This window comes from Mauremys mutica, chromosome 22, assembly GCF_020497125.1.
Source record: "Mauremys mutica isolate MM-2020 ecotype Southern chromosome 22, ASM2049712v1, whole genome shotgun sequence".
Taxonomy (NCBI): Eukaryota; Metazoa; Chordata; order Testudines; family Geoemydidae; genus Mauremys; species Mauremys mutica.
The window spans coordinates 12,875,329-12,899,617 of NC_059093.1; positions in this window are offsets into that span (position 1 = coordinate 12,875,329).

A 24,289-nucleotide genomic window follows, 5' to 3' on the forward strand; every position below is an offset into this window, starting at 1 on the left:
TGTCCACACTTCCTCCCCGGGGGAGAGGATGAAAGAACAATCATGTAACTGATGTTAGCCATGTTGTTTAATGACTGCTGGAAGGTGCTTAGACACTCCAGCCCCCCTGCACTGAAGTAAGACCAAGTAATCCTAGACCATCCCTGACAAGTGTTAGTCCAATCTGCTCTTGAAAACCTCCAATGATGATTTCACAACCTCCCTTGGAAGCCTGTTCCAAAGATTAACTACCCTTAGAGTTAGAAAATATTTCCTAATATCTAACTTAAATCTCCCTTGTTGCAGATTAAGCCCATACTTCTTGACCTACCTTCGGTAGACATGGAGAACAATTGATCACTATCCTCTTTATAACAGCCTTGAGCATTTTTAAAGACTTTATCAGGTCTCCCCTCAATCTTCTGTTCTCAAAGCTAAACATGCCCCATTTTTTTTTAACTTTGCCTCATAGGTCAGGTTTTCTAAACCTTTTAGCGTTTTTGTTTCTCTCCTTTAGACTCCAATTCATCCACTTCTTTCTTAAAGTGTGGCACCCAGAACTGGACACCGGACTCCAGCTGAGGCCTCGCCAGTGCTGAGGACAGTTGCCTCCTGTGTCTTAGGCCTGGTCTACACTACGCGTTTAAACCGGTTTTAGGAATGTTAAACCGATTTAACGCCACACCCGCCCACACTAAGAGGCCCTTTATATCGATATAAAGGGCTCTTTAAACCGGTTTCTGTACTCCTCCCTAACGAGAGGAGTAGCGCTAATATCGGTATTACCATATCGGTTTAGGGTTAGTGTGGCCGCAAATCGACGGTATTGGCCTCCGGGCGGTATCCCACAGTGCACCACTGACCACTCTGGACAGCAATCTGAACTCATATGCAGTGGCCAGGTAGACAGGAAAAGCCCCGCGAACTTTTGAATATCATTTCCTGTTTGCCCAGCGTGGAGCTCCGATCAGCCCGGGTGGCGATGCAGTCCGAAATCAAAATCCAAAAAGAGCTCCAGCATGGACAGTACGGATGTGATCGCTGTATGGGCAGGCAAATCTGTTCTATCAGAGCTCCGTTACAGAAGACGAAATTCCAAAGCATTTTAAAAAAATCTCCAGACAGACGCCATAGCAGGGACTCAGCACACTGCTGCGTGACAAGCGTAACGGAAAGCCAAAGAATCAAATGGACGCTCATGGAGGGAGGGGGGACTGAGGACTCAAGCTATCCCACAGTTCCTGCAGTCTCCGAAAAGCATTTGCATTCTTGGCTGAGCTCCAAATGTTTGTAGGGTCAAACACATTGTCCGCGGTGGTTCAGGGCATAGCTTGTCAATTTACAGCCCCCACCCACCCCCAGAAGTAAAAGGGAAAAAAATTGTCTCTTGACTCTTCTAAATGTCACCCTATGTCTACTGAATGCTGCTGGTACACGCGATGCTGCGGCACTCAATTGCAGTATCCTCTTTCCCCCTCACTGGTGGTAGATGGTGCAATATGACTGGTAACCGTCCTCATCATCAGCCAGATGGTGCTGCACAATAGGACTGGTACCTGTCCTCCTCATCAGCCCGTGAGTGCTCCTGGCTGGCCTCAGGTGAGGTCGGCCAGAGGCGCCTGGGTAAAAAACTCCTGGTCATTCCCAGTAGATGGTACAGAACGGCTGGTAACCATCTTCATCGTAGCAATAGGGGGCTGAGCTCCATCAGCCCCCGCCCTTCATGTGTAAAGAAAAGATTCTGTACTGCCTGGACTATCATAGCAGCAGGATGCTGGGCTCCTCTCCCCCACACTGCTTAATGTCCTGTCTGGACTATCATAGCAGTTGAAGGCTGCCTTCCCCTCATTTTATCTCACTAACAAGTCACTGTTTCTTATTCCTGCATTCTTTATTACTTCATCACACAAATGGGGGGACACTGCAATGGTAGCCCAGGAAGGCTGGGGGAGGAGGGAATCAACAGGTGGGGTTGTTGCAGGGGCACCCCCTGTGAATGGCATGCAGCTCATCATTTCGGCGGGATCTGACATGGAGAGGCTGTGCTCTCTGGTTCTCTGATACACTGCTTCTCTAGTACACTTGCCCCATATTCTAGGCAGGACTGATTCTATTTTTAGATACCATAAAGGAGGGATTGACTCAGGAAGTCATTTTTGTCTTTTGCGCCCCCGGCCGATCTCAGCCAGGGGCACCCATGATAGCAGCAGACGGTGCAATATGACTGGTAACCGTCTCTGCTTGTCTTTTGCGCCCCCGGCCGATCTCAGCCAGGGGCACCTATGACAGCAGCAGAGGATACAGCACAAAAGGACTGGTAACTGTCATCTCATAGCCAATTTACAAGGGTATGGTAGATGGTACAGAACAGCTGATAACCATCTCTGCTATCATGCAAAATCAAATGAATGCTGCTGTGTAGCGCTGCTGAATCGCCTCTGTCAGCGGCATCTATTACACATACGGTGACAGTGACAAGAGGCAAAACAGGCTCCATGGCCTATGGCGTCTGCCAGGGCAATCCAGGGGAAAAGGGCGCGAAATGATTGTCTGCCGTTGCTTTCCCGGAGGAAGGAATGAGTGACGACATTTACCCAGAACCACCCGCGACAATGATTTTTGCCCCATCAGGCACTGGGATCTCAACCCAGAATTCCAAGGGGCAGGGGAGACTGCGGGAACTATGGGATAGCTACAGAATAGCTACCCACGGTGCAACGCTCCAGAAATCGATGCTAGCCTCGGACCGTGGACGCACACCACCGAATTAATGTGCTTAGTGTGGCCGCGTGCACTCGATTTTATATAATCTGTTTTACTAAACCGGTTTATGTAAAATCGGAATAATCCCGTAGTGTAGACGTACCCTTACATATGACACTACTGTTAATACACCCCAGAATATTAGCCCTTTTCACAACTGTATCCCATTGTTGACTCACATTCCATTTGCAATCCACTATAACCCCCAGACCCTTTTCAGCAGTACTACCGCCTATAGTAACCCATAAAGAACAGAACTCTCTAGATGTGGCACAGAAATCCATTTTGAAAACGACAACCTATCCTGCTCCTAGAAAGCCATTTTAGACCCTTCATTCTTTGTTCTGCTCCTGGTGCAAGGAGTTTACATGACCAGTAAAATCCTCACTCACACAGGACACCTGTGTCCCACGCATTGCGACATGACTTATAGCTGGGACAAACATTATGGAACGAAACGGGGAGTTAGCCAGAGTACAAGAAAAAGGGCAGGGGATGCACTGCTTAGCTTGCAGTATGGAAAATAAAAGGAATCATCCCTTCTGTGGGACTTCCCTTCCCCCACATCTGTTATTTTCCATTCACACATGTCAGGGATACTGGCAACCTTTTTTTCCTCTCTGGTGCTGACAGCGATGTGATGGATTCATGGACCATGCCAAGGGAGCCACAGAAACCTCTGAAATCTAGCTCAGCACAGGATTTGGAACCTCATTGAGGTCAGGCAGATTAGCAGCTGTGAAGGTGTCCTTTCGCGATGCAGCCTTGTCTGATGGTGAGGACCTTAAACTAGGAGTTGGAAAACCAGAGTTCTATTTCTGACCTTGTGGTGTGACCCAGAACAAATCACTTCACCTTTCCAGGCTTCTGTTGCCCCTTTCATCTCTCTTGCCTATTTATATTTTAAGCTCTTCAGGGCAGAAATGCTCATAGGATGTGTATGTACAATGCCTATGTGACCGCTGCCAAATTGACTAATTCACCAAAGCCTGAACCGAGGACCTCCACAGCTGAAAGCATGAGCTCCCTAGCTGCAGCTGTAACTGATTTGTATCCTGGGCAAATTAGGCACAGATGAGGACCGACCTGTGACCCACATTGACCAGCGGGTTACACCTATCAGACCTGCGTCCTGATCTGAGTCGTGGCCTCTAGACTCTATTGCAATATTAAAAATTGTAATCCTGACACACACACAGAGGGAGTAATCCCATCTGTGCTTCCCACCCTATGCAAGGGAAGCAAATGGGAATATAATGTGTCTGAGGGTTAAAGCAGTTAGCCACAGGCATCTTGGACTTGGCCTCAATAAGGAATCTGCTCCAGAAGGAATATCTAATCATTTAAAGGGGCTACCGGCTTGATCCCATTTCAGAGCCATTGCCTTTGTCTCAGAGTGGTGTGATCCAAAACCCGGTGGGAATTAGGAAACCAAACTGGAAAATGGTCAAAAATTTTCTTTCAAACTGCGTGGTGTTTTGGACAAACAAAGCCTCTATCGCTGGAAATGTCCGATTTCGACAACCTTTTTCAGCTTTTGAGTTCTTTTTCAATAAAACCCCTAAACTTTTTTCCTGAAATATTTAAAGAGAATTAAAAAAAAAAATCATCTCCATAAAAATCCTGACCTGGTTGAAACTGACCCAAACCTTCGACCCAAACACAAAAGCAAAATGGCTGTTATCATAAGAGATCCGGCCTAAGGACCTGATCCGGCATACACTTTATGTAAGACATAGTAGTTACTACTCAGATTAGTACGTTCTATGGCTGGGATTTGGGTATCTAACTCCCTTAGGCTTCTTTGAAAATTGCAGCTTATGCACAGTAGTTTTCACAGGAACGGGCCAGTTTTGCTGACCTGAGATTCCGATTATGAGGCAAAATCTGGCAAGGAAGGATACGCTTCAGGTGACAGCCGAGGACTGGGATCAGGAGAGAATTCTATTTCCTGTTGTGTTCCAGGATCTCCTTGGGCAAGTCACTGCCCTCCTCCGTGCCTCAATTTCCCCATCTGCAAGACAGGGACAATGATATTGGCCTACCCTACAGCAGGTACTCTAAGACTCATCACTAGTATTTGTAAAGGACTTATAGCCCAAAGAGAAGGTGCTATGGAAGTGCAAAGCATTTCATTTATTGTGTATTGTTTGTTTTATGGTAGCACCTAGAACTCCCAGCCATGGGTCAGGGCCCCGTTGTGCTAGATGCTGTACAAATACAGTCGTTGCCCCACAGAGCTTACAACCTAAGTGTAAGACAAGAGACAACAGCTAAATACAGACAGCCCTACAGGGGAGCATCAGGAAGCAAGTCGACAACAGTGGTCAGCATGACAGGCAGTGGGCTCAGCGCTAACTGTGGTCAAGTTTTTGTAGGTGTTGTAGCAAAAGAAAACCTCGAAAGATTTCCAGGGTTGCATAGCTCCACCTGCAAACCTGCCTTGCTTCGCCAGTAAATGTGATGAGATTAGAAAGACCCTGCCCCACCCTGAGCCTCTGGCAGCCAGCACAGAAAAATGTAATCTAGCAAAGCAGATTCTTTATGAAAAAGGAAACTCCTGAGTGCTCCCTGTAGGGGATTGCAAGAGACCCTACACAGATTCAGAGCTCTCACCCCCCATCCCGCTGTAGCCCAACGGGAATGGTTTCCAATCAAGTCATGCAGACATATACATAGATATAGACCCTGCTGCCAAATTAGGTGGGGGGAGGAACCCAGCAGGGAATTGTTTTGCAGTAACACAACCTCCATCTGGTGAAGCGTGTGGGGGATGGAGGGAGGGGGAGGGAGATGGGAGCCAGAGTTTGTCTGTGAGACCGATACAGGACACTGCTGCATGCTGTACTCATGTTTGCTGCAGATTGGAAACACATGCAGTGTCAGAGCAGGCAAGAAGCTAACAGGCAGCATATGAAAATATTTTGTTCTACAGAAACATTTTTCCTCAATGCTCGGCCTCTTAGGAGGATTTTTTTCCTTCTTCTTCTTTCTTCTCTCTGTTTCCCGGGAGGGACTCCTGTGTCTTGTAAATAACCCAAGCAGAGGCTGAAAGCACAGTGTGTCTTTATTTTCTGAGTCATTCAGAATGCACCTGAAGCCATAACTGCAGCAGGGTTTATAGCGGAAGCTGAAATTAATAAAAAATATGAGGCCCTGCATTTGGAACTAGTGCATTCATTTGCTTGTTCGTTCATTCTTTCTTACTTTCTTAATTTGCTTTATAACTGAATTTCAAATGAACGATGCCATGAGGAAACTCATGAGTGTGCAGAATTGTGCAACCCAAATCAGTTTCAGTCCGTGCCATAGCGTGAGTTTTCCAGAGAAGTTTGATTTACAGAGGTTCTGAGCACACACAACTGCCATTGACTTTGCCTGAAGTTGTAAGGCCCAGAAGCTCCTCTGGACCACCCCGCTCCATCTGTGGGTTTGATAAGATCACAGTCTGAGCTGTGGGCCAGGGCATCAGTTGATGTTAATTGCCCTAGCTTCAATCACAGCTATGGATCGGGTCCTAGATGTTTACAGGTGTGCATAGAGCTTTGAATACACACACATATAAATGTGACCGGACAAGTCCCATAGCCTCTGTATGCCTCAGTTTGCCCATCTGCAAAATTGGGCTAAAACTCATCCCTTCCTTACAGGTGAGCTGGGAGTAGAGTGAGCTGAGAAATTGGTTCTATTTCCTTGGAATCATTTGACAAAAATGGAGGGTGGGGGCAGGGAATAATTTTCATCAAACATTTCAGTAGAAACATTTGACTTAACGGAAATGCCAGCCACTTAAAAACTGAAAAGTTTTCAGTATTCGGCAACTGGAGACTGACATTTTTGGCCAAACACCACCAAAAGCCAAAGAATTTTGGCAGAAAACCAAAAAAAGTTGGTTTTCTATTGAAAATGTGCAGCTTGGGGGTTTCCGATTTTCTGATGAAATATCAAAACGGTTCAAGGGAAGCAGACGCTTTCCATGAAAATTTTCATTCTGACCAAAAACAATTTTCTGTCCAAAAGAAAAGTTTCATCATAAAATTTCTGAACAGCCCTAGTTGTGAGATTAAACTGATTCACATTTGTATAGAGTTTTGAAATCCTGTTTTGAAAGAAATAAGTCCAGTGTTCTCATTCAGTACTAAAAGCACCCCCTGCTTCCTTATTGAGGGGAAGGGGGATCTTTTGATGAAGGTATTAGACTGGGGTTGAGAAGATCTGAATTCAGTTCCAGGCCATAGACTCCCTGGGTGGTTTGGACCAACATTTAATCTTTCTGCACTCCAGTGCCCAATCTGTAAAACGGGGAGAATGATACTTCCTTTGCCAACCGGGTCTCTTGAGACTATAAACAATGTGGGGCAGGGTCTGCCCTTTACTATGTGTATGTAAGCGCCTTGCACCTGATCTCAGCTGGTGCGTCTATAGTAGAATTAATGATCCTTAAATGGTTACAGTGGCGTAGTGGGGCTGTTTTTTTGCATTGCATTAAATTCAACCACATTCTTCCCATTGCAGCCAACCTAAGCCCCTAATTGAGCTGCCTACCCCATCTTGAGCATTAGGCTGCTTGCAGCTCCGTCACAGCTCATTTTTGTGTGTCCTTTCACTGACCGGGATTAGGTGCTGTTCAGTCCCGTGTAAATCAGGGAGATTTACTTTTCTGAGTCCCCCGTTTTTATCAGATGTTTTTTGTTTGTTTGTTTCGCTCGGGTGAGGTTACTGAGATGAGCAGAGGGATCCTCAAATGGAAAAAAAATAATGGCCAGGAATTTCTGCAAAGCCTTATTTGTTATAATTTGCCTAACCCTTGTACTTAATGGTTTTACCAATTGCCTACAGGGGAAATGGGCTTATTGAGTCCTCATATTTTTCCACTTGTGTAATCTCTCTCTCTCTCTCGTCTTTCTGTTAGATTTTCTTTCTTTTTCTTTTAGCGCCTGGAGTCCAGTGTAAAGCCCAGGAGCTCACTCCCTCTGCTAACAACGTAACCGCTGTGTCATGACGGGTGCCACTATTCCAGCCAGGTATCCTAGTGCCCTGCATGTATGGATAGCTCCTTGTTGCAGTGGTCTTCTGGCTTTTCATTAGCAGCAGTTTGACAGTAGTTCTTCACAGCCCCAGTCAAGGATCAGGGCCCCGTTGTGCTAAGCACAGTCCACACGTTGAACAAAAAGACAAGGCCTGCCCCCAAGTGCTTCTATTTTAAGCAGCTCTCGAAAGAACGAGAGCTGTAGTGTAGCTGTCAGTCCAGTTCACAGCTGCTGAAGCCAAATGGTGACATTCTGCTGCACAGGCTGAGTTGGTCATTCTGGGTCAAATTTTCCAAAGCACCTAAAGCCCAGCTCCTCAAAGGTAGGTGCCAAACTCCCATGGGAGCTAGGCACCTAAATCCCTTTGAGAATCAGGGCCTAAGGGTATGTCTACACAGCACTTAAACACCCGTGGGCTGACTCGGATCAGCTGACTCAGGCTCTCGGGGATCAAGCTGCGGGACTGTAAAATTGCTGTGTAGACAGCAGGGCCGGCTCCAGACCCCAGCGCGCCAAGCGCGCGCTTGGGGCGGCATTTTGCTGGCAGGGCGGCAGGAGGCTCCAGCGGACCTTCCGCAGGCATGCCAACTGATGCTCCACTGGAGCCGCGGGACCAGCGGAACCTCCGCAGGCACGTCTGCAAGAGGTCCCCCGGAGCCGCGGGACCGGCGACCGCCAGAGTGCGCACCGCAGCGCACCGCCCTGCTTGGGGCGGTGGGATTCCTAGAGCCGCCCCTGGTTGACAGTGGGGCTCTGGCTGAAGCCTGGGCTACAGGACCCTCCCGCCTCGTGGAGTCCCAGAGCTTGGACTCCATCTCGAGCCTGACTATCTACACAACAATGTTTAGCTCCGCAGCCTGAGTCAGCTGACCCACGAGCTTGAGTCAGCTGACCCAGGCCAGCGATGGCCGTGCTGCATCTGGAAGTGAGCCTCCCAGCCTGGGTCTATAGACTTGTGTCGTTGCTAGCAAGCTAAAACTCGCTGTGTAGATGGTGTTTTCCATTTGTAACGTGGGCTGTAGCTCAGGCTTTCAAGTCTGGTGCGGGGATAGGGATAGGCTCAACCTCAAAACTGTGTTTACATGGCAATCCTTAGCATGCTAGCACAAGCCCTGCTACTGAGAGTCTGTGTGCCCAGGCTGGGAGGCTCGCTCTTGCTCCCGGGTGCAGTGTAGACATACCCTAAGTCTCTTTGGCACTTTGGGAAATTTTTACCCTCTGGGAGCCAGAGAGAACCACAGGGTCTGTCTGGGTCCAGCAGCTTCAATAAAGAATCATTCATTACAGCTGAACCCTGTCTCTTTTCTACGATGAGGGACATCCCCACAGTCAGCCTGCCCGTTATGGTTTCTTTACCCTATGGGATGAACCTCTCCCTAGCAATCTCTTACACTGGAATAGTCTCCCTAGAGGAGGGGTGCAAACCGGTGGTGCTGTAAACCAACATCTTTTGGGTTTCCAGGTGTATGGGTTTTCAATGAAAACCTGAAAAATTCTGATCCAAATTTGTCATGGGAAAAGGAAATCATTTCCCGACTATGTCTAGTTTTGGTTGGGCTCATTATATGGATCTGGGCCAGCAGCAGAGTTTGCATCCAGAGCTAGAGCTAAACCTTCCCATCATTCAGGGATGTCCAGATCCAGGATTCTGGTTTGGTCCCATCCCTCTGATGCCACCCCCTGGACTCTGCACAGATCTAGTTGTGAATGTCCAGAGATGTTCAGTACCATTGCAGCCTGATGCACTAACCCTTGCTCCAGTGCTATCCCATCAACCTCCTCCACTTTTCTCACCTTTCCTCCTTCTGGAGAAGGCTTGAACATTACTGCTGTTCTCTGGGATGATACAGGGTGGTTGTTGGGGGGTTTGGTTAGTGTATTTTTTTCCTCCTGCACACTCAGTGTGTTTATATGGGATTTGGTTTCAGCCCAAAATTCAGTTACTGCAGTTGACCTGGTGCCAGTTTGCAGGCTTAGGTATGAAGTAGTGTGCACATTTCACGCTCCCTTGGGAATGCATGCTGGAATTCTGCGGTGCTGATGTCAGCACCGTGAAAGGACAGGGAGATGAGGCTTAGCAAAAACTCCTCAAAGCTGCACTGAGGGGTGTGAGACGTGACCAGTAACCCCCAAGAGAGTCTGGATTCCCCAGCAACTCTGAGCTCTGATAACAAGGAGGCTGTTTTTATCACCAGTGGTATTAGCACCACTGTAAACTTGATAATGCTGGAGTTCCCATAAAAGCTCCAGGGATTGAACTCCCATAAAATGGACACTACTCTGTGTCCAGAGGCAATGCTACATATGGAAATGGTGCAGGGGCTGCATTTTAAGCTGCCACGACTGTAGTTTGAAAAATGAGAGTTATTCCAACTATTTTGTCTTTAAAAGGAAATACTGAATAACTTATGGATAAAACATTAACCCAAGGCCTGGACCGCTCGTGGTCATTAAAGAGCCCATAGCTCTGTTTGAAAGACTAATCTTGGAATCCTACCCAAATTCCAGTTTTGGGAAATGTATCCTAAGTACCTACAATTCCATCTATATTTTAACTTGGGCACAGGATCCAATTCAAACCCTGATCTATCTATCTGTCTGTCTGTCTGTCTGTCTATCATCTTGGGGAGAGAGGTTACACTGCTGCCCATCATCGTGGTGTCTGACCACCTTTCTCATTAATCAATAGCAATACAAGGTCCCTAGTAGACTTCATGGAGTCTCTGGCATTTTATCCCTTTTGCGGGGTAAAAGCTCTGCTTGGAGTATTGTTTGCGGTTTTGATCTGTTGCTTTGATTGATTTTTGGTACAGGAGGGATTGCTTGGAGATTTGGGTAGAACAAGGTGTTTATGTTGTGTATATCATTCATATTGTGGAAATCCAACCAATTAAACTGTTAGGAATATAGGAAACATAAAAACTTGGAGACTGGAGCAAGATCCATCTCGTCCAGTGGCCTGTCTCTGACAGTGGTCAGTATTAGATGCATAGAGAAAAGTTAATGAACCTGGCCTCCTGATTGGCAAAAGATTCCTACAGACACCTTCTTAAATCCTGCAAGGGTGTACCTGTTCCTGCCCCTTGTTCCTGGCTCCCAGCTCCTGGCTTCCACTCCTGCAACTGCTCTGGTTGATGCTCTTACCCTGGGCTCCTGATGCCTGGCTCTCAGCTCCAGCTCACTCCCTGAACTTAGTAACTTGATTTTTGATTTGGGCTCTTGCCACTAAGCCTGATCACCTCTGCTCCCACCACTAGGCAAGCCTCCTGCCCTAAGCATTAGGCAAGATTGCCCATGGCCTGGTCCATCACACTGGGGGTTGGCCTCCATAACACACTCACTGCTATAGGCATGATGAGTCATTCCATCTATCCACTCACACATGAGAAAGGACTGACCTGAAAGGGCATGTGCCCACCTCCGATTGTCCAGTATCCCATTTTCATCCCTCACCGAGTGATATTACTCCATTATTTTACACAGAGGCAGAAGTTCCAGTCATGCTTTTTGCTGCGGCTGGTCCAAACTCGACTCCCAGATCCTAATCCCACAGGGACTCGGGCCCATCTCTGGATCTGGAGACGCTTTTAGAGATTTCCTCTCACATGCAGCATCCTTGTGCTCAAAGCCTGAGAGATGCTGAATGGGTAAAGAAATGGAAGAGGGGCTTCTCCTCCACTGACTTAATTACTGCTCAGCTTGCAACCCTGGCCTTGCTAGTGGCCCATGATGCCAGCATCCCATGCCTCCTTTCCTCTAAACAGTTCCTCATTGTTTTTTTCTTGCAGTGTAGACAGGACCTCAAAATCGTTTGCCCCGTCCTTCTTCCCCTCCCTCCCGCCACCCCGAGCGCTGCTTAGGCATTACAGGGTATTGGGGGTAGCTGCCCCAATTTTCCCAGAATGGGAATCCTCAGCAGCGTGAATGCACAAATGCAGTTGACACCTGGTTGTGGGGTGAAGGAAAGGTGCCATATGGACACAACTCAGCCCATGTTGTAGCCACATCAGATGATGGTGTGATGACCCCATTTGCGGTTGTTGCACAGGGAGGGGGCCTCTGCACCACTTTCCCTCATTTTGGAGCCCTCACTAGAAAGATTTTTGTTTTAAATAAGTTATTCATGCTTTAATCAATCGGGGACTTGAGGCAGGATTCCTGGAGGTTTAGAACACAGATTCAGCTATTGACTCCAGATGGGAACTGTTTGAGTAATGAAAGTTCTGGTAGCCGCAGCTCACAACAAATCTGATAGAGAAGCAGGGAGTGGCAGAGGGGCAAGGGCAAGGGGCTGATTTTTTTTTTTTAGTCACATAAAACTGCAGCCGAGAAGACATCAACCAGAGTTCACAAGATCTGGCGTTTTAATTGCTAACAAGTCGGGCAGGTCCTTATAGATGTGACCGGGGAACCAAAAAAATAAAAGACACTGGAAAATGCTGACAAAACCAAGGGTTTGTCTACACTTGAATGATTCAGCAGCAGCAGCACTTCAGTGTAGACACTCACTACATCAATGGGAGGGGTTGTCCCGCTGGTGCAGTTAATCTGCTTCCCCAATTCTTCCATTGACCTAGAACTATCTACACTGGGGGTTAGGTTGGCTTAACCGCATCACTCAGGGGTGTGAACTTTTCACACCCCTGAGCGACATAGCTGGGTCAATTTAACTTTTGAGTGTGCAGCTGGCCTGAGAAATATTTCAGCATCAAGATTAATCCCAAGCAAAGCTAATGGGAACTGCAGATTTGGTTCTGGATAGGCCTCAAAAATGGGGATGCTACTCCAATCTTTATCTGAAAGAAGAGCCCTTTTTCAAATGCCTATAAGGATGGTTGGCCGTCTGCTGACAGCACTGTGTCGGGGGACTCAGGAGCTCTGCATTCACTTCCCAGTACTCCCCTAGGCTTGTGAGACAGCCCAATGGAGCCCTGATCCTGGGGGGGGGGGCCTCAGGGTGCTACTCTGATACATATAATAATGGGAGTCACCTCAGAATGGCAATGCTTTGGCTACACAACATGCAGAGTTGACAGAATCAGACCCCTGAGACTTGTCTAGACTAGGACACGAAGATGTGATGTTAACCCATGTTAGCTACGGGGTTGTCTACACATGGAGTTAATCAGGAATTCTTAATCTGCTTTAGTCACACCCTACTTTAGTGTAGAGTAGCTTTCGTATGGAAACAAGAATGTGAAAAGTCTAATGTAGACAAGACAGTGGGGGGAATCTAGGTTTTAACTCAACAAGGTTAGCGTGGGTTAAAGGCAGTGTTCCTGGTCTGCCATTGACTTGGATAAAGTGCTGTCATTTCAAGTTGGGCACCCAAAACAATTTTGGAATATGTAGGCATTGAGTCAGTGACATAGCTAGGAATTCACCCCAGTCTCCTAACTCCCAAGATTTGTGTGTGTGTGTGTGTGTGCGCGCGAGAGAGAGAGAATATGTTTGTGAGCAGGCGTGTGTGTGTGTGTGAGAGAAAGAGAGAAAGTGGTACCTTTAATAATGTAGTTTTACATTTTCCACCTTCCCAGTGATTATCGAGGAAAGAGATTGTCTCATTTTTTCATATACATATATCTCGTCTCTGAGTCGTCATGGCAACACTGTATATGTTTGCAGGGCTGGAAGGATCTGGGGATGGAAAATTAAGCCAAGGAGTGGACTGAGGAGAGGAATCCAGCAGGAATTTTCCTCTGTTCCTCTGCGGCCGATTGGTTAATACTAATTTAACTCAGTCTCCTGGGTTTAGTCATCAAACCTGCGATTTCCAATTTTCTTTTATTGTTTTTAAATCAACCACAATTGCTCTTGTGAGCCCATTTTTCACATTAGAAATTAGAGATGCAGCTGATGGGGATTGCAGGATGGGAGCCAGAGCACAGGAGAACGCCATAGAAACACAAACACGGTACAACAGCTCTCAGGGCAGCAGATGGGAAAAGGCCGTGCCCCAGAGGAGTGGCAGGTCTGAGCCAACGTACCCTAGCGATTGGAGCTGGGCACAAGGCGTATCCCTGGTCTGTCACTGACTCACTACGTGATATTGGGCAAGTCATTTAGATCCTGATTATCTTCAGAGGTACAGAGCACCCACAACTCCCAGTGAAGCCAGTGGGAGCTGTAGGTTCTCAGCACGGATGCAAAATCAGGCCAGTAACATCTCAGTGCCTCAACCTAACGACCATAGGATAATAATAATACATAGGTCTGGGTGAAGAATTAAACAATTCAATGTATTACGCTTCATTTTCTCCTAGCAGAATATCCACACACAGGTCACGATTTCCTCACACTTATTTGCTGTTCATCGTTGCTCCGTGCATTTCCGGCGGGGCTTTTTACGGAATGGAGTGATTGTGAACAATTTGCTGGCTGGGACAGCTCAGTCCCTGAAGAGCAAACTGCTGGTTACTTATCGTTGCTCCCATAAGTCATGGGGGCGACAGTGAGAGTCACAAATGAGCCAAAGGGGTTTAGGAGCAGCAACATTAAGTGGGGCAGGAATGCCCAGTGGTTAGGGAATAAGAGAGCCTTCAATGGGGTGTATAAACCCCCACACTGGTTAACCAAGGGTGAGCAGCAGGCTGAGCCCAATTAGGCCACTGAGTGGCACCTGGAGGGGGGTCAAGCATGGGTCTTCATAAAGGAAGGAGCACAGGGGAGTGGAAGGCCAGGGAGGAGAGTCCACTGAGAGGGAGCTGGGCATTTCCTCTCAGGGGCTAACAACTAAGAGGAGTCCAAGCAGCTTGGGGCCAGAACCGGCAGGTCCTGAGCCCAAAAGAAGGCTAGGAGGCCGGCAGCAGTGAAGCCTGGAGTCAGAGGTGTGTTGTCCTGAGCCAAAAGGAAGCTGGAGGCAGCACAGCCCAAAAGGCAAAGATAGTAAGTCCTAAGGGACGTTTAGATTGAAGCTTGGCAAACGGCAGAGCAGAGCTGCAAGAAGGGATAGTCTATTGCTGAAGCCCTGGAGGAGGAGAGGTTCTGGGGAAGATGTGCCATGCTCTGAAATAACAGCAAGAAAGAACTTTACAGGCATTAGGCTGAGCCCCAGGGAGAAAGAAAACTGAGGGCCTGACCCCTGGGGTTGACCAGAAATCCCATGGTGTTAACCCGATTGCACAGGCTAAATCCCACCCCATATCATAACATTCTGCCTCCCTAAACCCCACTGTAGATCGGTTCCATACAGCAGTTTGCTTCAAATCCAGTCTTTGTCTGCTGCCTTATGTTGTTGTGAGCTGTTAAACGGCTGCCACATTTCACCCCAGAGGTGGTTGCATCTCCCTGGTGGGTGAAATGATCCCTATGGGGGAATTTACAAAGTGCTTTGGGACCTTTGGGGACAACAACTTCTGTAGAAGTGGATTACAAATAAGTTACTAGTAATTAGTCACAATAATACCCTTGTGCTTCCATGATTTATAGATCTGCTAACGCTTCTGCATGTGGAATGTTTTCATCCGTTCAGGGAAGATCTCAGGGTGGCAACTCCTTCATTGGTCTTTACACATTGCCCCTGTTTATGGCTTGGGTTGGGCATGCTTGATTGGTTCCACAGCCTATCAGTCTTACCCGAGATCAAGAAAGAAGTGATTTATCAATAAGAAAGCAGCAGGGAAAGAAGAACAGGGAGGTGATGAGGAAAAGGGCACCCCAAAAATACAAACAAGTTATTTTCTTCCAGTAGCATTGTGATGTCTGGTTCTATGGTCAGTGTATGGGCAAAGAGGGGATTTCCCTCTATGGCCGTCCCCTCTGGCAAATTGCACAAGCGGTATGTGTGTATGTGTGTGAGGAAGAGAGAGCCCCATCCTCTTGGGCACTTGATGGGACAGGGAGATGATCTTCAGTAACAGTTCTCTTTTATGATATTAGTCCACTCATTTGTTGGAATGATAATACTTTGCACACACACATCCACGGGCACACCTGTGCATGAACACATGGAAACCATGCACGCTGCTATGCTCACATCCCAGCATGTGAGAAGACACACACACTCATCTATGCACACACACCCCCTCCTGGGATGTGACGATGTACAGCCGGGGAAAAAGAGGCCCAGACCTACCCTCAAACCCAATTCACTCCAAAGTTCAGCCCACATTTGCTGAAACATTAACCAACCTGGCCAGTGCTTATGGTTTGAACAACACCCCCATTCCAGTGAAACGAGCTGCATTACACTTTTCACTCACCACTCGTCCTCATTATGGGTCTGTAACTCTAACCATTATGCCCCACTGCTTCCCTTAAGGAAGGGTGCTCCCTCAGGGCTCCCTATTAGAACATAAGAGCGGCCATTCTGGGTCAGACCAAAGGTCCATCTAGCCCGGGCCACGATCCTGTCTTCCGACAGTGGTCAGTGCCAGGTGCCCCAGAGGGGATGAACAGAACAGGTAATCATCAAGCGATCCATCTCGTCGCCCATTCCTGGTATTGGACACAAGACCCCACCAGCTCCCCATGGGGTAACTATGCTTTCACTGAAGCATTTTTAAAGGACACGGTCCTTCCCCCATTACCCCTCCTCCTGCCCCCCAAACACACTTCCTGCCTCCTGATGCTTGGAAAAGGCAACTTGCTCTGCAACATCAAAGTGCTGCTTGGCAAAATCCACGCATTTCTGCCGGGCAGCTCCATCAGCACATTCAACCGCAAACAAACAAACAAGCAGAGGAGGGCCCAGCAGGATAGGAAAGGGGGGAGGATGGCAGGAGGGCGGTTTCTCCTTGGAAATCTGGCATCCACAGACTGGGCTAAATTAGGTTCAGAGAGGCCATCTGGAACATTTATTTTTAATCGCATCATCATCTTTGATTTTTTTACAGAGATTTTGTTTTCTCTCACATTGTCAGTCAATTGGGAGCGAAGCACTGCCTTATAAATAGAATAATTAGTGGACGTGCCAAAGAACCTTGTCAGGAATCCTCCAGACCAAAAAAAAAAAGGAATGGAAGGGGGAATAAATGATGCTAAACTCCAGCAGAATATGGCCTCTTCTGAGGAATTCTCCGAGCCCCTTTCTCCTTCTTTCCCTGTTCTCTCCCTGTGCGTGTGATATTGCTTTGGCAGGGCTGAACTTTTCTGAGTCTGGTTCAACAGCCTTCTGGAATGTGTGTGGGAATCAGGCAAGGCAGGAGCTGCTGGAGATGTCAGACAGAGGTTACATGGGATGGGACCAAGAGAACCCAGTGGCCTCCTACCCCATTGTGCCCCCAATTCCTCTACCCGGCTGATCTCTGCCAATCTCCACAGCTGAATTATGAAGGACTCCTTGAGATGGGGAAGGGGCCGCTCTTGTCTGACGCAGGTGCTGCAAGCCCCCTGTGGGCAGCTCAGTCCTGAGTGTGGTAAGTGGGGCTGGGATCTTCAAAGGAGTTTAGGGAATTTAGACACCCAGCACCAAGGGAAATTCAATGGGCATTGGGCTCTGAGGCTGGTTTTGAACCTTCCAGCCTTGGTGTTTGTTTACTCATGAAGACGCCGGGGCGGGGGAGAGGAGCAGTTGGGGATATATATTTCTGGAGCAATAATGATGATACAGAAGAAAGGTGGTTAGGGCACCAGCCTAGGACTTGAGCAGCCTGGTTTCAATTCCCTGCTCTGCCACAGCCTTCCATGAGCACGTCACGTAGCCTCTCTGGGCCTTAGCTCCCCATCAGGAAAAGGGGAGCAATAGCACTGCTCTATCTCCCAGGGGTGCTGGGAGAATAAGTGTCTGACAGATGATGAGCTGCTGAGATGCCATAGCAAAGGGGATCTGAGAGGGAAGTACCTTAGATACAGAGACATGGGGGATATGGTGCAGGTGCAGTTTAGGTCCTTTTAATGCCTGATTAGCAAGTGCAGTGGGGTACTTGGACAGCTAATGACCGACGTCAATCCCACATAGAACTGGATGCAGCATGGTTCCTGCAATATCCAGTGGGAGGAGCACTGTTCAGATCTGGCTGCTAACACACAGTGGGGCTATGATTACAGTTGGTACCATGAAAATCTGGACCCTTCCTGCCCAAAGTGATTCCGTTCACTCTTTTGGAGGAATGGGGGGAGTGGTTTCCAGAGCTGCCAATGTGCCCGCTGCCCTCAGACATGCCAATTCTGTAAACGTTGGCAAGAGAATCCCAGCTGGTCTCCTCCATGGCTTGAACAAGCTACCGCGGCTGTCTAGAGACTTACGTGTCCCTCATCACTTTATCAGCTAAGCACCTCACAATTCTTAATGGACTGTATTCTCACAGCACTCCTGTGAGCTAGGGCAGTGCTATCATCCCCAGGAGACAGGTGGGGAACTGAGGCACAAAGTAGATTGTGTGTCTTGCCCAAGGTCATGCAGGAACCCGCATCTCCTGAGTTCCATCCCAGTGCTCTGTCCACTAAATCATATTCCCTACAAAAGCTGGTCAGGGCATGGTTTTCCCAGCCTCTGAAAATTTCAATAAACGTTCCCACCCCAAATCAAGACACACAGTCCAAATGTGACATTTTCACAAACCGAAAATCCTTCCCCGCCCCCCATCCCCTGGAATTGGTTCAGGTTATTTGTAATATTTCTTTTCACCATTTATTTTTTATTTTACTATAATTAGCTTAAATTGGGGAGCGGGTATTTTGAACTAGAAAAGTGGAATTTGTCATTTAGAAAATGTCAAACCAGGATGTTTTGAAAGTTTCAAAACTCTTTTCAAAAATTTTCGGAGTCAAGAAATTTGTCAAAACTGACCTTTTCTGATTAAAAGTTTTGCTTTGGATTAATGAGTATTTTTGTCAATAAAAATGTAGCTGACAAATTCAGAAATGCTCTTCTCCCTGTATCTATTGCAACTCTCTCTCCATCTGTCTCTTCATCTTTCTGTCTCAGTAGTAGCGGGGCCTTGAGCCAAACTGCATAGATGTCAGAGGAGCCCATCTTTAGTTAAGGCCTCATGTACGAGCTACTGCTGTAGCTACACAATTCACACCAGAAAGCACATCTACTCTGAAGGGTTCACATGGCTGTAGCTAAGTCAATAGAAATACAGACACATGGCACCTCCCAGTAGAGACAAACACCTAACATACAGAGTATATTTAACCCACTGGTGAGTGTGTGTGTTGAGAGCTTTGGTTTGTAGCAACTCCGGAGGTCCCTGGTTCAATCCTTGGTAGAGTGGCCATCCCATGTTCACGGCCCTTGCTTCCAGGAGCTTGGAGCCTCCAAGCCATAAGACACTGTACTATGACAATAAAGACAGGCACCATGATCCTAGCACTGGCTCCATCGAGACGGTGAAAGCCTTCAGGAGAGGACACGAGGAGGAAGGTTCCAAATTCCTATCTCCTGATGTGGCCTCTGAATGGACTAGTGGGGTCTCTGGTGTCTTGCTGCAGGGAGGTAAACGGGGACAACCGATGGCCAAGCTGAGGAGGAAGTGCGCTAAATGAGGAATGGCCAAGGCTCCGATTCTTAGCTGACACGGGGCTGAGCAATCAAGGCAGCATGAGAAATGGGACATTTCCACCAAGAATGAGCAGAAAACAACAAAAGCTACTTGTGGCTGGAGAGGGCTGTAAATTCCACTCCTGCAGCTGCAGAGAAGGGCCCCTCCGCGCGTTCCAGGGGTGTGGTCTGCTGCGGGAACGCTGTCTGGCTGTGTTTGGGAAAGAACCATGTCAGCCACAAGTCCCGAGAACTCATCCCCCGGTCACCTAAACGGCATCTCTGCTGCCATGGTAAACTGCGCACGGTTGCCGGCCCACCCCTCCAGAACAAATTAAACGAGCCTCAGGCTGGGACGGGCGTTCTCCTGTTGGAAGGGCCTGAAGTTGGTGAGGGTGGCGTGTGGCAGGAGATGTACCTTCAGCTCTTGGGGGTGGGATGGGAAAAGGCTGTAAAATGTGACCCCTATCGTGAGCAGGCTGGTAGGATTTGCCGAGCCAGACCAACAACAGAGTACATCTAATCCGGTGCCCTGCTTTTGGCAGTAGCCAAAACTTGATGCACCGTAGGATAATGGAGTGCCCACATAATGTCCCTAATTGTTTAATGCTTCAGAATGCAAGGAAAACTCTTTGTGATCTCATCTGGTGGTTAGTCTGTGCCATGAAGCATGAGTCTTTGTAATTTCCTGCTCACTAGCAGAACCACAGATGTTATTCTGATTCTTCTGTCTAATCTTTACTGAGCTATTTCCCTCAATAATATCATGCAGCAGCAAGTTCCGCAGGTTAACGATACATTCTAGATAGATGCCCCAACTGGAATATTCTAATCTGGGTCTGGCTTCAGAGTCTGAAGTCCCCAAACTTCCAGGGTATTAAGGGCCAGGCCTATGTCTAGTTAACACACTATACTTGTGACAACTTGGTACAGTATCATAAAATGATGCAATCAATTTGCATTTGTCTGGGAGTGAGATTAGGCTTGTGTTTTAGTGATTATGGCTGTGTTAATGTGAGAGAGTGTGTGTCCTTATGAACTGGTGTTTGATATTTGGTAAATAATGATATAACAATCTCTCAAGTGCTTCCTCTTGTCCTGCAAATTTGACTTGACAGTCCCTTTGTCCCTAAGGGCCGCTGGCTGGCTGACCATGCTGGGCTTGTAGCTACCCGGGCAATGGAATGCATAAATACTCTGGTGACAGGTTCTGCAGATGGCAGCTCAGACTAGATGCCATGTGCGTGCAGGAAGAGTTGGAAAGATCCGAAGATGCCATAAATATTTAAATGCTCCAGCTGTTTCTTTACTCCAGTCAGATCTGTGGGGTGATGCGGGGGAGGGGCCGCCAGCCCCCCATTTACTCCAGCTGGGATTTAGCTAATTAGCAACCTTTATGTCATGTACACGACAAGCACAGCAATGCTACAAAAGACCTGGACTGGGTCCCATCATGTCCATCAATCAGCAGGTCAGCCTGCCAAGCCTTCTCTAGGTCATTTCTGACAGAAAGTGGAGGCTAGAGAGCTGGGTGTTGCAATGCATTTCTGTATCATGCTCCTGCAAACTAGTATGTTGAGATCCAGACGGATTTCCCAGTGGTCTCAGCGCAGGCCACGTCGCAACTTGTGACAATAAGAAATCTCCGCTAGGGAGAGGCCCAAGATTGTTGCAGCCTGGAGAAGCAGCTGAAGTGTGAAGTGCCCTGGAAGTGGTATGTTCAGATAGGGAATCAGCACTGAAATAGCAACAGCTACGGCAGGTCAGGAGTAAGGGTGTATTGGTACAATTGTGTGGTGGCCCAGGACAGGAACAGAGGACAGTTGGGTAAGTCAAAACTCAGGCAGAATGGGTGGCAGTGCAGGGCCGGAAGCAGGGGAATGCAGATCAAAAATGAGGTGCATTAGCAGAGCTGTATCGTGGTCTCAAACCAGGTGTTGCATTGCATTAGCAGAGCCATGGCAGGGGAAGCTTATACATTCCCTGTCAGTGCTGTGCCTGGATCCCAGCCATAGCTTTAGCCCCTTCGATTTCATGAGCAACATATTCTTGCAAAGAAAAGGAAAGGAAAGGAAAGCTCCTGGGGAGGTAGAGAGCAGTGAAATGCTCTTTCTCTCTGCGGCTGACAGTGTAAATGCATTTCCTGGCAGGCAGATCGTTCTGCATTAAAATTCTTGATGAAGATTATGAACGTGTGTTTATGAAAAGCCTGCGAGTGCTTCTTGGACTCCAACATGCTTTTGAAATTAGACGTTTGGGTGTGGGCTGAGTGCTCGTTCAATGTAAAAAGTTAAGCTTCTAAATAAACAATTCAAACCCACCCATCCCATAAAGAAAAATAGCCTATCCCTTCCTCCCCAATCCCCCATTTCCTCATACCTGGGATCTGGCCATTGTTAAATTCCCTGATTCCCAGTGAGCCACCACTATTCTTTAGCTTACAGGTGGATACAAAGCTAATGGTGAGATGGCTTGTCTTGTAGCCGGAAACATTACCAAACCCAAACCGTGTTGTGATGGTCTCACAAAAATCATTGTTGGGAGGCTATACAAGGAGGATCGGACCATTTCACCAGCTTTAAGCACATGCTTGTGTCCCACTGACATCAAGCTAAGGTTAAAGTTAAAGGGACTCAGAGTTAAGCATGTGCTTAAGTGCTACCCTGAATAGGGATGTTTTAGTGCAATGATATCTTAGCTCTTTACCTCCAGGTGTAGAGGTCTGTGCACTGGAGCCAGTGTTCCAGCCCTGCTAGCAATCCCTCTGGGGGGCGGGGGGTTGTTACATATGTAATGCAGGGCATTGCTTGGAGTTACAAAGCTTTTAGGAGGCTTTTCCACCTCGAGTGCAGGGCCCAGGCTAGAAAAATATGCTTATTCTTTTAGAGATGACTCTCCCTTGAAGGAAATTGGGTTTAAGTTCCAGGGGAAGAGTTTCACCAAGAGTTACACTAATTTTGTGATGAGCTTCCGAACACCTCAGGCCCCCATGAGGATCACCCAGCTTTGCTACTGATGAGACCATGAGGAAGGAGGCAGAGGTTCCCTTCAGATATGCAGCTGTGAGTGCAGGGGCGCACCCACTGCTCTGGGCTGGATACTGGGGTTTATTAATAATAATACCTAGCTCTTTATATTAGTGCCGTGAGTATGGGGAATAAACAGGAAGATCTGGAAGTATCAGCACATGAGCTAAATTATGACTTAATTGACATCACAGAGACATGGTAGGATAAATCCCATGACTGGAATATTGGTATCGAGCAGAGGTCCCCAAACTATGGGGTGTTCCCCCTTATGGGGGTGCGGAGGAATGTTTGGGGGGCCCTGGCAAGTCCCCATTGGGGCAGGGAGGGAGTGCCACCCACCTCTGCTCCTGGCCCTAGCTCCGGCTGGGTAAAGATAAAAATGGGGAAATAATAGGGGAGATGCCATCGCAGAGGTCTATTATAGACAGTCAGATCAGGAAGAGGAGGTGAAAGGGGCATGGAGAGAATAAATAATAGAAATCTCCAAAACACAAGACCTGGTAGTAATGGGGGACTTGAACTCCTCAGACGTCAGTTGGAAAAGTAATACATAGACAAAACGTAAATGTCCAGTAAGTTATTAGAATGTATTGGGGACAACTTTTTGGTTCAGAAAGTGGAGGAAGTAACTGGGGGACACACATTTTTGACTTGGTTCTGACCAAAAGGGAGAAATTGGTAGCAAGTCTGAAGGCGCGGGGCAATTTGGGTGAAAGTGATCGTGAACTGTTAGATTACATGATTCTAAGGAAAGAAAGGAATGAGAGAAGCAGAAAAAGGACAATGGACTTATAAAAAGCAGACTTTAAGAAACTCAGAAAACTGGTAGGTAAGTTCCCACGGGAGAAAAATCTAAGGGATAAAAGCATTCAGGAGAACTGGCAGTTTCTCAAGGAGACAGTATTAAAGGCACAACTACAAACTATCCTGATGTGAAGGAAAGATTGGAAGAATAATAAGAGGCTAGTATGGCTCCATCAGGGAAAAAGGAATCCTACAAAATATGGAAACATGGATAAATTGCTAAGGAGGAAAGCAAAAGAATAGCACAAGTGTGTAGGACAAAATCAGAATGCCTAGGGTTTCCTAGGCTGCCTTGGCTTCAGCTAGATTGACCAATAGACCAGTCTATTGGCATTTCAGTGCTCACCAGGACTAGCATCTGAACAAGCCCGGAGAGTTACCATTGTCAGAAGATTTAGGACTTGGGGTCTGTTTGCATTTGGCCAAAGGATCCAGTTGGTGCTTTGTGGCTGCAGACCAGTCCATCCACCCCCACTGTCCATGTCAGGCTCATCCCAGCATTCCAGGCTCTTGCTGTAGCAAATAGAAATGTCCCTCATTCCTCGTGAGTCATATTGCCATGTCCGTCCTCCAGGTACACACACACACTGCCTCTCTCGCTCTCTCAAAGACTAATGCCCAGATCTTATGCTGTATCGTATCCATGCACTTGAAGGAGAACAGAGGTTCTCTTCTCCAGGCCCTAGTGCAGCAGCCATGCACACCATTCCAACCCTGCGCATACAGATCTGCTAAGCAGAGGAGCTCTCTTGCCCTCTGGAGCATTCTGTGGCCCCAAATTATCATGGTTTGCCTGCTAAGGGGAGTTGCCTACCAGTTAGAGGCATGGCCGGTTCCCATGTCTCACAGATCATAGACTGGGTGGTAAAGGACTCATTCACCATGAGGTTTTGGTGTGTAAGGTGTATCCCACCTGTTCTGCCCCATTCTCCCAGCTCTGAGATACCCAGTGCTAGCAGGTTGACATCCAGACAGAGCACTGGTCTGCTGACTCTCCTTACCCACGTACACCCACTCACACATTCAGCCCACAACACACAGACACAACCCTGCATCACGTACACCCCTCACATGGGACATAGAGAAACATCCCACCTACCCCATGCACCCAGATCACACACAAACATACACATACAAACACCCCCCATCTCTCTCTCACCCCACACGTCATCAGACGAAAACCTCATGTTTCACACTTACCTCACATAACACACACACATCCCACATCATGCAAATATGAGCACTTGCACCACGAGACA